Raw genomic sequence first — 14385 nt, forward strand, 5'->3', positions numbered from 1 at the left:
TTTTCACTTAACATTATGTCATAAAATTTTCCGTGTTGCTATGTTAATCTTCATAATCACCATTTTAAATGACTCTATAATTCTTTGGGAATTGAAAGCGTTATCTATATATTATATATTCGTATATACACTCAGAAAAAAATATATATATTCACACACACAAATATTCAGAAATACCAAATAGTGCACAGTAGAAACTAAGTCTTCCCCTCCAGCTCTGACCTTCAAGGCCCCTTACTTAGAAGCAGTGGACAATACAGTTTGTAATATGTACCTCCAGAAATATTCTATGCACCTAAAGACCTATATGCGAACACTTCCCCCTCTCCTTTTAGACACAAATAAGACAATACAAGATACTTGCTGTTTCACATAATACATCTTGGATACACCATCTCGTGTTCACACATTGAGACAGACCTCATTCTTTTGAACCACTGCATAATATTCCAAGGATGGATGTTCTATAATTTACTAAACTAATATTGATAAACACTTAGGGTGTTCCTAGGGGTTTTCTTTTCCTATTACACATGCCACAAGATGTAATGTTGAGGTTTCGACTCAGCTGCCAAGTTAGAGAATACATTCCAAAGGAATTGCTGGACTGTATGAAAAATTTACCACAGAAGTCACTGGAAGCTGGTGACCTGATCACTGAAACTTCTCAGCTACCCCAAGGATAGAAAAGGGTGGAGAGAGAGGAGATTGTGAAGGGCTTTGTGAAGGCTGCCTCCATGCCCTGAAGATAAGAAAAAGAAATTTAACAGGGTAACTCAAGGAGCTTGATATACGTCCCTGCAGTCTGGGGGACTCAGCAAGCCAGGGTCGCCTTCTGCCTGGAAAGTGCTGAGGGGAAGGAATCCTGCCTTCTTAGCGGAGAGAGGGGGTGTGGCTGCAGCCTGGGCTCGTCTCATGGGCTCAGGGTTTGTCCCAAGAAAATTACACACGTTTTCCTGTGCAGCAGTTGGCGTGGGTTGTCTTAAGTCAGTGCCAGCCCTGGTCTGCCCTTGTCTTTCTCTGCTGTCAGCTGCAGGCCCAGAAGCCCGGTCTTAGCTCCTTGCTCACGGAACACAGCCTGTTGCCCTCATATCCTTAGTGCAAGTCAGGAGCGGACACTCCTGGAGCCAGGAAATGGACCTGGACCCAGCTCTCAGCCTGGCTCCTTGCCTTCGACCCTTCCTCAGCCCTTAGTGTGGTAGCACACCCTGTGGGCTGGGCTGAAACAGAGACCTCGTGGATCACTGTGCTGATCCTGAAGGGGCTTTTCTCTTCCGTTTCTACTACCCGCACCAAAGACAGGCGCTTCCCTTTCACAGGGTGCGTGCAGACCCCCACCCTCCTGCCACCCACTGTCCTCTGGGAGAGTCTGCCTTCTGGGCTCTTTCCCCTCATCGCTCCTCCCCTGCTACAGGCCAGCAGCCACGGTCACGGCGCACACACCCCGTCGTCGTGTGATCTGTCCTTCCGTGCCTGCTGCCCCCATTCTCAGCCAGGCCCAGAGCTGGCTGCCTCCAGAACAGAGTACGTGGTTAGTGATGACCAGCCGCTGGTGGCATCATTGGAGCACAGCAAACCCTGCAAGGAAAGTCAGTGCCCATGAAGATAATACCCAACCCAGCACCGCTTTTGTAACTTTAACGTGCGCTGGAAGAAGCTGGGCGTCTTGCTAAACTGCAGCTCCTGACCCGGGAGATTTTGACGGCTGCAGAGTCTGTGTTTCTAACAAGCTCCCAGGTGATGCCATTGCTGCATCTGTGGGCAAAACCGAGTGGCAGGCACGTAATTCATTCCAAAGCCACTGTGATTTGTAAAAACGTCTTTCTTTAGGATCATGTTATTAATTCAGAATAATTGAGGTAGGGAGCACAGCCTGAGTTTTAGAAAGTAGATTCTTTAAATATTGTAGAGTACCAGGGCTTTTGCTTCTTTCAAAGAGATGTATTTTCACTGGATGGGGTGGCAGAGGGTTAAAAAAAAAAAGAGGGTCCCGTGGATCTGCTCCAATGAAGAGGGAAACAGAGTCACAGGTCTGTTTTCCTGCTGAACTACAGGGCCTTGAAACAGCTTGGAAATGGCCTGATTCTGTCTCATTGGCTAAAATGCTATAACTGGTTACCTTACCCATTGCTTTCTTGGCACCCAGGGCCCTTTTTAGTTTCTTTCCCCCTCGTCCTCATGGAGTGTGCTCTCATATATTCATTGAATACATGAACAATGAACTGAATTTGTTTGCTTAGAAATCAGTTTTCTCATAGATGGTAGAAAAGTAACCTTTGGGGGCACCTGGGTGGCTCAGTTGGTTGGGCAACCTCGGCTCAGGTCAGGATCTCACAGTTGTTGGGTTGGAGCCCCGTGTCAGGCTCTGCGTTGACAGCTCAGCGCCTGGGGCCTGCTTAGGATCCTCTGTCTCCTTCTCTCTGCCCCTCCCCCGCTTGCACGCGCTCTCTCAAAATAAATAAATAGACATTAAAAAAAAAAAAAGAAAAGTAAACTTTGGTGTCATCCCTACATTGTTGCAAGGTCTGTGCACCATCCAGATTAATGACGCTTTCCCAAGACCTTAGCCCAGGGCCTGGCACCCATTTCCTTCCTGTGCCCCTGCATGCCCGGGGATTACTCAGAGGTAGGTGAGTATGTTTTCCCAAGCAAGGCTGAGCAATCGTCTTCACTGCCCAGCAATGACGGCTTGTAACAGCCCATTTATTATCACCACTCCCTGCCTATGTCAGGTACAGGTGGGGGGGGGGGGGCGGTGCAGGAGGATTGACAGGCAAGTCAAGAGGCTGCTTTCAGAGGCTGCTCAGTAAATTGTTGCAAGGTTTCTCCCTGAGTCATCAGGGCAGGAAAGAGCTTGGAGGACTGGGATTGTCCTACTAGCGGCTGAGTTCTCTCTGGGTGTGAGCAGACACAGATGCCTCTGGCCGCCACCCCACCAGCTGCCGCCTCATTTGCCTGATGATTTACATGCCTGGGCCTTGGACACTCACCCGGAGGTATGTTTCTGGGCTGTTTGGGTAAATGCATGCTTTATGCCTATCTGTGCAAGTGAGGAGTTTTGGGGAGGGATCAAGGATCAGGAAACTCGATTTCTGGCTGTTTCCTTAATTCTGCATTTCTACCAGAGATGCCTGCTGCTGATGCAGGCATAGCCATGAAGTTGGAGCATCTCACTCGAGTCTGCCTTACAAAGAAATTCATGGGGGGTCCTTGGCATTGGAGAGGGGTGCACAAAGAGAGCTGGTGAGCATAACCCTGGCTTTTGAGGAACCGACAACCTGCGCAGGATCAGAAACAAAGCAAGATCCTAAGAATGCTCACGGAGGAACCTCTGTACAAATGGGCTCAGGGGGCATAAGGGCACAAGGGTGGTGACCACGTAGGGGTCAGAGGTACTGTGGCCTGGTAGAAGGCAGGGGTGTGTTAGCTGGGCCCTCTGGGGAGTTAATCTATCCAAGGTCTCTGTTTCCCCTGTATAGCAAGAATAATAACACCTGCCCGCACAGCTGCTTTAAGGATTAAATGAGATCATGGATGTGAAAGACCTAGACCAGCAACTAGCTCTAAATGGCCTTGGTCACAATCATTATTAGTGTTAGTAAGATAAAACTATGGATCAGCCATGGTGCTGCCTTACATATCCCACCTGCCTGCCGCCTTTCCCACTGTGAGGAAGGGCTGCCCTGAGTTCCTGCGGTCCCCCGAACCATGAGTGTTCTTTGGGGTCTATAGTGTCAATGCTGGACAGAGCACAAGGTGCCAGCTGCAGCCACCAAACAGGATGGACCAGAATGAGGCTGAGAGGCCCGCTTGAGGGCAACACTTGGGACCTCAGCCTCAGGACCATCCCCAGCCAGCGGGCTGTAACGTGTCGGCGGACCAGGAGGCTGCATGGTGAGTGGGTAAAAGCACAGAGCCAAACGGGATGCAAATCCTGTGCTCTCACCAGTTGTAGGACCTTGGCAAGTTCTTTAACCTCTCTGTGCCTCTGTTTCTTGATCTGCCAAATGAGGGTAATAACAGTACCTACCACACAGGGTTGTTGAGAGAATCAAGGAGGCCAATACAGAGGAAGTGCTTGCAACAGTGCCCGGCACAGAGTACACACGATGTAAATGGTAGCTATTCCTATTTAGCAGAGGTCCTTGGATGTGCAAACCTGGGTTTTGTCACTCTCTGATCATTTTGAGGGGGTGACTGGCATGTGTAGGGTAGTATTAGGAGGGGGTGTGGCCAGAAGACTGAGGACAGCCAGGTGGGGGGGCAGAGCCCTCCTTCAGGTCTGTGGCTCTGCAGGGAAGGAGAGGATAAGGTTGGCAGCCGGGAGAGAGGAGGGCACCAGCCTGTCCAAGGTCAAACACTTCCTCTTACTCGTATTCTAGGAGCAGGGAGCTCAGGGCCGTGCCCAGGATGACATCTCCTTGTTCCGTAGGTAGAGAATGGCTGTGTCTACAGGACCCTTCGGGGGACCACGTCTGTCAACAGCAGCCTGCACTTCCTAACCCGTGGGGCAGCCCCTCAGTTTCAGGATTGGGGCCTGAACCTTACCGTGGTGACATCTCTGACTTTTCCTAGAATGATTTTCCTTCTTTCCATTTCCTTCTTTACTTAAAAAAGAAAAAAAAAACAGAAAAAAAAAACCCTTGCTGTGTCATATCTTTTTTCATAAGTCACCTTGGGGTGTTCTTGGAATAGGCAGAGAATAAACATACTAGTTCCTGGAGTCCTTATTTAGCTTTCTTGAAGTTTTTACAGTATCTATCTATCTATCTATCTATCTATATCTATCTACCTACCTACCTATCTATCTATCTAATATTCAGATTAAAGCCGTGAGAAAGATCCCAAGCCCCCAGTTCCAGGCATATTTACCAAGCTCTAGCTCTGAGGAGCCCTGTTTACAAACCACCAGTCTGCTCCATAGAAACTCTGCAATGCTTAGTATGACAGTTTGATACCAAAAAAAAAGGACGTAAGATGGTTTCTTAGGACCTTTAGGGCAATTTGCTAACTACTGGTGGACACCAACTGCTAAAGAATGAATATGGGTTAATATCCAATAGGAAAGCACTATGAACAAAAACAAAAGTCCTGTTTACCCTTCTATTATATAAGATAATCATCTGTGAGTTTAAGTAACAATTAGGCCTTAAGTACTACTGATGGAGTTTAACAATTAAATGAGTCCGGGATGTGAAATGTATAAGAAAGCATTTGAAAGTAGTTTCGGAACTGCATTTTAACTGATGATCATCACAACCTGTCGGCTGCCTCAGTTTCCCCATGCACTGAATTCCCTGTTCCTCCAAATGCTCCCACTTTCCCCTTTCTCTCCTTTCACGTTTAACTCTCGTTCCTCAGAACCCAGCTCCTTCATGAAGCCTTTTCTGATCCATCCCGTGCAAACCCTGTAGCATTTTGTCACTCTTAGGCTTCTGTGTATTCAGATGCGGGCCTGGCTCCCTCCCTCCCCCGCCCCCCCCTGCCCCCCCCAAAGGAACAAGGTGGTGTCTGAGTCGCTTTGCACACAGTGATCAGCCCACACTAGGGCAGTTCCACCAATCACAGCTACTGTTCTTTCCTAATTCTGCCCAGTACCTAACTCAGTGTCTGCTTCTCACATAATTACAACCTGTATGGTGACGTTGGTATAAAGACAAACATAGTAATATAATGTATTAAAACATTTTCTTTAGGGGTGCCTGGCTGGCTTAGTCAGTAGAGCATGTGACTCTCAATCTCAGGGTTGTAAGTTCAAGCCCCACGTTGGGCATGGAACCCACTTAAAAAAAAAAGAAAAAAAAACATTGTCTTTATACCTAAAAATTCATTTTTTGAATCTGATTAAAAAAAAATTAAAACATTTTTGTAAGTGCCCCCTGAAGTATTATGGGCCCTTGGCACTATGCAGGTGTATAAGGCCACCATTTCCCGGTTTGGCAGACTTGGGCAATTCACTTAAGTCTTCTGTGTTTAGTTTTCTTATTTATAGATTGGCAATGATAATAATATGACCCAGTTTACAAGATTAAACGTTAGCTATTACTTATTTAGTATCGCACAGTCAAAAGTAGAGAAACAAAAAGAAAAAAAAATCTAGATTTCTTCTTATGTTCTGAGCCAACCTCAAATCTAGTTTTTCATTTTATTCTTGGCAAAGACGGACTTCCTATTTCAAAGGAAAAGCGCTACAAAAACAAACGAAATCAAACCCAAAGCTCTTTCCGAAACATCCAAGGACTCTCGCCAAACAGCAACTTGATGAGTTCACAGTAATGAATCAGAAACACACGCTTTAGATTTCCTTCTCCAAGTCCCAAGAGGAAAGCAGGAAGGCGAGGACTTCAGAGAGCAGCTGGCGTGCCAGCCTCACTCTGCCAGCTGAGCGGGAGGTGGGGTCGTCTGAGAACCCCCCCAGACAGCGCCCCCCACTGCCGGGCTCAGCTCACATTTGTCCTGTGTCCTCCCCCAGAGAGCAGGAGGCCCTGGCCAGAAACCAAATTACTATTACCAGGGCACCCCAAACCCAGTATCTGGTTACTGCTTAATCCCTGACCTCTGATCCATTCATTCCTAGCTGCAGGTAGGATTTCTAAGAAAGATTTGGGGGGTAGAGGTGGTACATCTCTGTGGGTGATGTTTTCTAGGAAACTGAGCTAGCTTCCTGAGAGATGTCACAAACTGGAACCTTCCCAGTGGCTGGCAGGGGAACTCTGGAATGACTCAAGTGAGGACCTGAACCAGGAAAGGATGGGTTATGGCCTAAAACCACACACCCTTTTCTCATTTTGTCAAACAGCATCCGTTTCAATTACAGCTTCAACAGCACCGCCCCCTCCCTGCCAACCAGGAAGCTTTCCTAAATGAACCAGAAGCCCTTTCCACCCCAGGTTACCCCACCTCCCACCTCCAACACTGTTATTTGCATTTGCATATGCAGTTAGCTTTTTAAAAAAAATTTTTTTTAATGTTTATTTATTTTTGAGACAGAGAGAGAGAGACAGAGCATGAACGGGGGAGGGGCAGAGAGAGAGGGAGACACAGAATCGGAAGCAGGCTCCAGGCTCTGAGCTGTCAGCACAGAGCCTGACATGGGGCTCGAACTCACAGACTGTGAGATCATGACCTGAGCCAGAGTCAGCCGCTTAACCGACTGAGCCACCCAGGCGCCCCTGTGGTTAGCTTTTTTAGTGACAAGGAGTGATCTCTGAACAGCTTCAGCAGGGCCCTCTGATGGAATCTAATGAGCCGGTGGCAGCTTGTTTAAAGATCTTGGCTGAGGTCTCAGAGCCTGTTTGCCAGGTAATCAGTCAACACACGTGGACTGCTTGTGCATCGTCAGTAAAGCCTTTTTTTACAGGCACTGGTTTGTGCAAGACAGAGAGACGGTGAGGGGAGCACCCAGCTCTTAGAAATGGAGAAGTCGAGAAGGACAGAAATAGAAGCCCCAAAGAACTCCAGACGTAAACATCTCTGGACTGGCTTGTTCACCTGTGTGACCATGCACAGCAGAGGCAAGAGTTCCACGCTAATCCGGCCGAGGTTCTAGAGCCAGGGTCCTCCCCCTGCCTTAGCAGGCCTTTATATGGAACACATGTTCTCTCCAGTACTGAGTCGAATCAACACGGAGCTTTGCCGCCATCTCCTACCCACCCTAGACATCCCCCCTGCCCTGGGAAGCAGAAGGGGCTCCCTGGCCTAGAGGTGAGTAAAAAGCTCTGGCTCTTATCACTCAAAATTGGACACCACTTGCCCCACGGCAGAGAAGGGGGGTGGTCACTCAGCAATTGTAATGGCAGGTCCACGCAAGCACCCACCACCTGGAGAAGACAAGATGGAGGAAGAACCGTAGCCAGAGGCTGTGGTTTGCGGCGATCCGCTATGACCCGCTTTAATTACTGTGTATCAGGCCCGGGGCCAGTGCTGGGCCTTCTGAACACAGAGCTATCCAAGACAGCCCTCTGGCCATCAGATATCCTAGAGGAAGTCAGCCCTAAACCCAAGGCTGCCTGGACGAAATGCCAGATGACTGGTGCACGCCAGCAATGAGAACACACCAGTAAGGTCAGTGGAAAAGAAATACCAATGGTAACATTTACTGAGCACTTACTACACGTCAAGCGCTATGCTCCCTGGCTGACATATATTTAATTTTTCCAGCAGTCCCTGGGGTGGGTACTAGAATTACTCCCATTTCATCTATGAGAAAAGTGAGGTTCAGGAGATGAAAGAGCTCCGCCTGGCGGCACACAATTTTATATGTCTTCTTCTTTTTTTTAATGTTTATTTATTTTTGAGAGACAGAGAGAGGCAGCATGAGAGGGGGAGGGGCAGAGAGAGAGAGAGAGAGAGACCCAGACCAAGAAGCAGGCTCCAGGCTCTGAGCTGTCAGCACAGAGCCCGAGGGGGGTAGGTGGGCTCCAACTCACAAGCCGTCAGATCATCACCCGGGGCTCGAACTCAAGCCACAACCCACAAGCCGCAAGATCATGACCCGAGCCCAAGTCTGACGCTACACCGGCTGAGCCACCCAGGTGCCCCTACAATTTTAATGGCAGATACAGGATTCGAACTCAGAGTTCCGCCTCATCAAGTGCGCCTGTGCACAAACGTACCCGTGCATGCTTTTCTTAAGTGATGGGAAAAGACTTTGGGAAAGCAGGCGCCGGGACTCTGACTCCTATTTGTAACTGATTTTTGACATAAAGAAAAAAACTTCGATGGCTGAGTTTTAAAGTCGGAGGGTGCCTGAGGGTGAAGAGATCATGTGAATTGTAATCAAAATTTTTTCTTAAGATCGAAGTAGAGTTGGCATACAATGTTGTTTGTATTCGTTTCAGGAGTATAGCCTAGTGAGCGGACAATTTCATACATTACTCAGTGCTCACCATGATTAAGTGGAGTCACCATCTGCTACCATGCAACAGTATTGCAATAGTATTGAGTTGCAAAGAGGTCATTTCTGAGGCTTCGTTTTGCAATATTTAAAATCCTCGCCTTGGGAGCGGGCTGAAATGACGTGTAACGTGGGAGGGCAGTGGGCTGGGACCGGCCGGCGGCGGGGAGGCGCTGGGGGACAGAGGGAGGGAGCGAGAAGCCGCTCGGCCCGCCCCGGGGGCCCTGCCTGGGAGTCCCGGCGGAGTCCCTGCCCCGAGGGGTCTAGCTTCCCGAACGCGGCCGGCAGCGGGAGGGAGCGGGGAGGCTCCTCCACGACCGTTTTCCGCGACCTGGGGGTCCCTCTTTTGGGGCCGGCCTGATCCGGTGGGTGCTGGTCTCCGGTCCTCGGAGCTGGTGTCAGGCCAGCCCCGGAGTCTCCTGAACCACAGCGCCATCTTGTGGCCGCGGACGGGGCGCGCCTGGGCTCCTCTGGCTCGGGTACCCGGAGCTCTCTGCCCCTGCGCTGGTGGGCTCCCACAGGCTTCCTCCTGGTGCAGGGAGCCCACGGGGGAAGTGGGCCTGGGTGCCAAGATCTGCCTGGCTCGGAGAACTGCCTTCTCATAATGGAAGCATAATGGAAGGAATGATCCTTAGATCCGGGCAGGCCAGACCCCTGCCCCCTTGATTGTGAGCTTTTGTCCCCAAGCTCTTGACCTCCATTTTCTCACCTGGAAGAGGGTGTAGTAACACTGGGTGGAGATTAAATTACAAATCCCTTAGAGCAGTGTCTTCAGCAGGAGCTCAATACGTCATCGATGGTGTCGTTGTCCTCCGTCACTGCAACAGGTCTCAATGCTGCGGACACTCATGATTGGCAGATGGCAGGTGCTCTGGGTGCACTGCAAACTAGCAGTGATGCCTTCTGAATGCCAGCTCGATAGTAGGACAGGCGTAGCACTAAACATTTGCCTCTTTTCATAAAAGGTAACAGTCTGGTTGGTCTTGCACACCATGTAAAAGTTATCTGGCTGTCCTACTCTTCAGCCCAGAAGAACGTTCCATGGTCACAGTCACTCCCGCCTCCCACACCTGCCCGTAGGAGGCCCTCTTGGAACAAAACTGTCCCACTCCTGGTAGGCATCGCCGTAGCGAGGAAAAAAGGGCATAGTGTGGACCTGGGGCAAGGTACTAACTTCACCAAACCTTGTTTCTCATCTGCAAATCGGAGATATTAATTCCTACCTCCGAAGGCTTTTTTCTTTTTTTGGAATTAATTGAGGTACTCATGTAAAACATGTAGAACAGTGGATTTAGCATGCATTAGCATCAGCAGAGAACTTACTGAAATACTAGTCATTGGGCCTCACCCAGAGTTTCTGAATCCGTTTTTCTGGGGTGAGGCTCAAGAATTTGCATTTCTAATTTGCATCTCTGGAGATGTTGGTACAATCTGTCCAGGAACCGAACTCGGAGAAAGGCTAATCCAGCACATAGTAGACCCTCAATTAACGTTCACTGCCATTCCCCAATCACCCAGGTATGCATTAAAAGGAAGAATGAGGAAATATGGGGGAGTATTAACCCGAATCCAACTAAGTGAAAGTTGCAAACCCTGCACCCGGCTAGTAATAGGAACAGCTCCATGTAACAAAGGTTAATTGAATGTCTTCTTCTGTTCATTTCTTTCACGTGCTTTGCTGGGCGGTGCTTCACTCACGCTCACCATCTCATCTGAGGCTCCTCGCCGTCATCCGAAGGGCATCTCACAGAGGCGAGGTGACTTGCTCAGGGGTCCAGAGCTCTGGGAGGCGAGGCACAGACTCGGCTGGGGTTGGACTATGCCCGGGGCCCTTTCCAGCTGCCCTCAGACACACGAGCATGCTTATAGAGGCTGGCTCTGCCGGCCCATGTGCTCACCCGGTTTGGGGTCAAGGGCCGAATGGTCTCCCCTAGCCAGGTTCTTTGACTCTCTCTCTCTCTCTCTTCTCACCCATGGGATGCTGAGTACTTCCAGAGCATGAGTTGTGTCCTGACCTCTGGCTGCTTGCTCTGGGCCCCCAGGCCCCAGCAAGAGGAGGAGGCCTATGGGGTTTGGGGTAGAGTCAGCAGTTCTCCCCAACCCCCCCTTGGCATCCAGACCCTACCCAGGCCCTGTGGGTCTCAGAAGGAGTCCCCTTTCCCTATCCCGGCATCCGAGAGGCCACAGAGACCTGGTCTGAGCAACACGTGAGCGAGCCACCTTGAGGTCTAAAAGGAGCTGCTGCCCTCCCCGACTCAGCCTGGAGGGAGGAGGGGTGGAGCACTGATTGCCTGGACTCCAGGATACCAGGGTTCCCAGATTGAGTTCCTATGGTTGGTAGAAAGAACAAGCCCTTTAGAACAAAAGAGCTGGTTTGAACAAACCCCAGGTTTCTGCTGCCAAAACAGCTAGGCAGGCTTTAAAAAATCTCTCAATTTCTTTGCCTGTGTTTATTTCCTTTTCTGCAAAAACGGGCTGAGGAGGACCTGCCTCCCAGAATTGCTGTGTGGCCTGAATGCCAGCTGTGTGTTCAAGATGCTGGCACCTAATGAGCCATTCTTCCCCTTTGACATCCATCCCCGTCCCTACGGTGAGTCTGTCCGTCCCCGTCCCTACGGTCAGCCTGTCCCTGGGGGTACACAGGCGGTGAGCCCAAGTCCCTGCCTGCTGGGAGCTTCTACCCCACAGCCTCGCCCAAATAGGACTATAGCAGAAGGTCTGAGACTGGATCTGACTGGGGGTGTTGGGTACCGGAGGCGAGGCTGCTGGTCCAAGGGACGGGCACCCAGCGTGGGAACCCTGCAGCCGGGGGATGAAAGCTGGGCTGGAGTCAGAGCAGGTGGCTTGGTAATGGTTTTCAGGGCTTTGCCTTGGAGGTGTGGAGAGCCATATGACTCACCGCTGTGCCAGCCAGGGAGACTGGAGGCTCCTCCATCCGGCAGCCTCTGCCCTTGGCACCTTCCATTTCATGTTCGTTCGTTCGTTCATTCATCTGTCCCACAAATCCTTGTCAGAAACCCCGAGTGTGCTGGGCCCTGGGAACACAGGCCTGGGTGATGAAGACGGACTCCACTCGGGAAGGACTGAGGTGGGTTACCTCCCATTCGTCCCCGCTTCTCCTCGCCAGGCCGTGAATGAGGGTGAAGGTAGGCAAGTAGGAGCTTTCCTTCAGGTGCCCGGGATTCACCCCTTTTCTCATGGGGTCACAGGGAAGGCCTGATGGAGAAGTTTCTGAGGCTAACTGGTCTGCTCTGGACTCCTGCAGAGATGTGGATGAGAAAGGAAGAGGCATTGAAGGTTATGCCTGGGGGACGCGGCTATGGGATGGGATTTAAGGGAAAAGGGGTCAGTTTGGTTCCAGTTCCAGTGTTTTCTTAAGTTTCTTTTCTTTTAGAAGATGAAAAGGGAGTCCAGAAGCCCAGGGTGGGGACGTTGATGGATAAGAGGGAGGGTGGAGAGAGGGCAAACGCTTCTGTGGCCCCAGCTGCCTCGAGTCTTCCTTCCCCATTTCTCTGTCTCTGTCTCCCCTTCTTCTCTGGCCGTCACCTCTGCTCTCTTGTCTCCTCAAAGCCTCCCCCTCCCAGACTATCTCTGAAGCCCCGAGGAATCACTGAAAACTACAACGACCCTCAAACCTGCTCCCCACCTCTGCATCTGCTATCCAGATTTTGCTTCAAAGTTTTGTCCCTGACTCACAACTAGAAAAGAACTCCTGATGAGAAAAGAGAGAGAGAGAGAGAGAATCTGGGGATTTCAGTTGGAGAGTGGAAGGAGCCTCCTTCGTGCTCAGGTGACGGTGACTCTGCACTGTGGCTAGTGAGCTGTCAGTGGGATATCACCACCGACCCCAGACCCCACACCAATCCTGCCAAGTGGGGAAATTGGCTCTTTGAGGTCTGATTAAAGGCTAAGTGACACAGGGTGATAGTTAAGTGACTTGTCTACGGGTATTAAATAAAGATTAGTTCTCCTGTCCATTTCCTCCTCCAACTTTCCTTGGAGGTGCCAGATATTCCTAAGACCCCTCTTGTCGTCTCTGTGGCCATGGACCACCTTCAGGCCTCTTGCCCAAGTGCCAGAGCTTAGAGGTGGTTAGAAGTTTTGGCGTAAGAAACCTGGGTTCTTATTAGCTGTGGGAACTTGGCCAGGGCTTAACTTCTCAGAGAGTTAGTTTTCTCATCTGTAAAATGGGGATAATAATAACATTTCCCATTGGGAGGCTGTGAGGAATAAATGAGATAATGAATGTGAAGGGCTTAACATGTTGCCTGGTAGACGGTATGTTCTCAGTGTATGTTGGCCAATAATAATGGCAATAATATTTCCACTTGGATGGCCTGCAAGCACCTTGTACTCGGTAGTTCTTCCCTACAAACCAGCTCGCTGGCCTCACTTTTTAGTTTCCTTCCATGGAGTCAGCATCCCTCCATCGTGTCCTTGGGAACTTGGCCACTTGGATTCTACTTTGTTCCTTCCTCATGATCGGTCTACCATCGCCCCCATGCCCAGGCTCAGCCCTTCACGGGTCTTCCCTGGGACTCCCTGACCTGAGTCCCCTCATTCAATCCCTCCCGCAGCCATCAGATTTAGTGTTTGGATTATGCGACTCTCCTCCTCAAGAACGTCTAGGGACTCCTTGGCCACTACTATAGGTGACTGTCCACTCCTCACCCTGATGGCTGTGGTCCTCCACTATGGCCTGACATACCTCCCACCCTCCTCCCTGCCCTCTCCCTCCCCCAACTTTTTCCCTTGGAAGGATGCAACTGTCCCCACTGCCCTCCTGCTCCCCTGTGTGTGCCCTGCGAGCAGGACAGACTCGCAGAGACTATCCTGCATAACAAAAGGAATCTTTCGTTGCTGCCCTCAACCCACCAATAAACCTGGTCCACTTATATTCGTCAAGGTCTCCAGAGGAATGGATTTAATAGAAGGTGTATCTATAATCTATGATCTGTAATCTATACACATGCTCCTGTCCAAAGACTGTCTGTGGTAGAACCAGGAAGAGCCAATACTGCAGATGAAGACTGAAGGCAGTTGGCTGGAGAATTCTCTCTCGCTCAGGAGAGGCTGGTCTTTTTGTTCCATTTAGGACTTCAACGATTGGATGAAGTCACCCAATAGTACTCAGAGTCCACCGATTTAAATGTCCATCTCATCCCAAAACACCTAGAACAATGTCTGACCAACTATCTGGGCACTGGGCAGTCCCGTCAGGTTGACACATGGAATTAACCATCATACCACTTTCATCCCTCTCAATGTCTACCCTCTTGAAAGGGTCACATCCACCTTGATGCGTCTCCCAGGAACATTTATACTGTAGCTCTAATGGTGGAACTTTAGCACTGCTTTCCCAGGCAAAGGAAGCATGATTTGGGGTGGCAGCTGCAGGACGGCGGGGGGGGGGGGGGGGGGGGGAGGGTGGTGTTCTTCCTGAAGCCTCTGAAGAGATCACAGCACAATGGCATCTCTGCCAGCTGGTG

The sequence above is a fragment of the Neofelis nebulosa genome, chromosome 15, assembly GCF_028018385.1.
Source record: "Neofelis nebulosa isolate mNeoNeb1 chromosome 15, mNeoNeb1.pri, whole genome shotgun sequence".
NCBI lineage: Eukaryota > Metazoa > Chordata > Mammalia > Carnivora > Felidae > Neofelis > Neofelis nebulosa.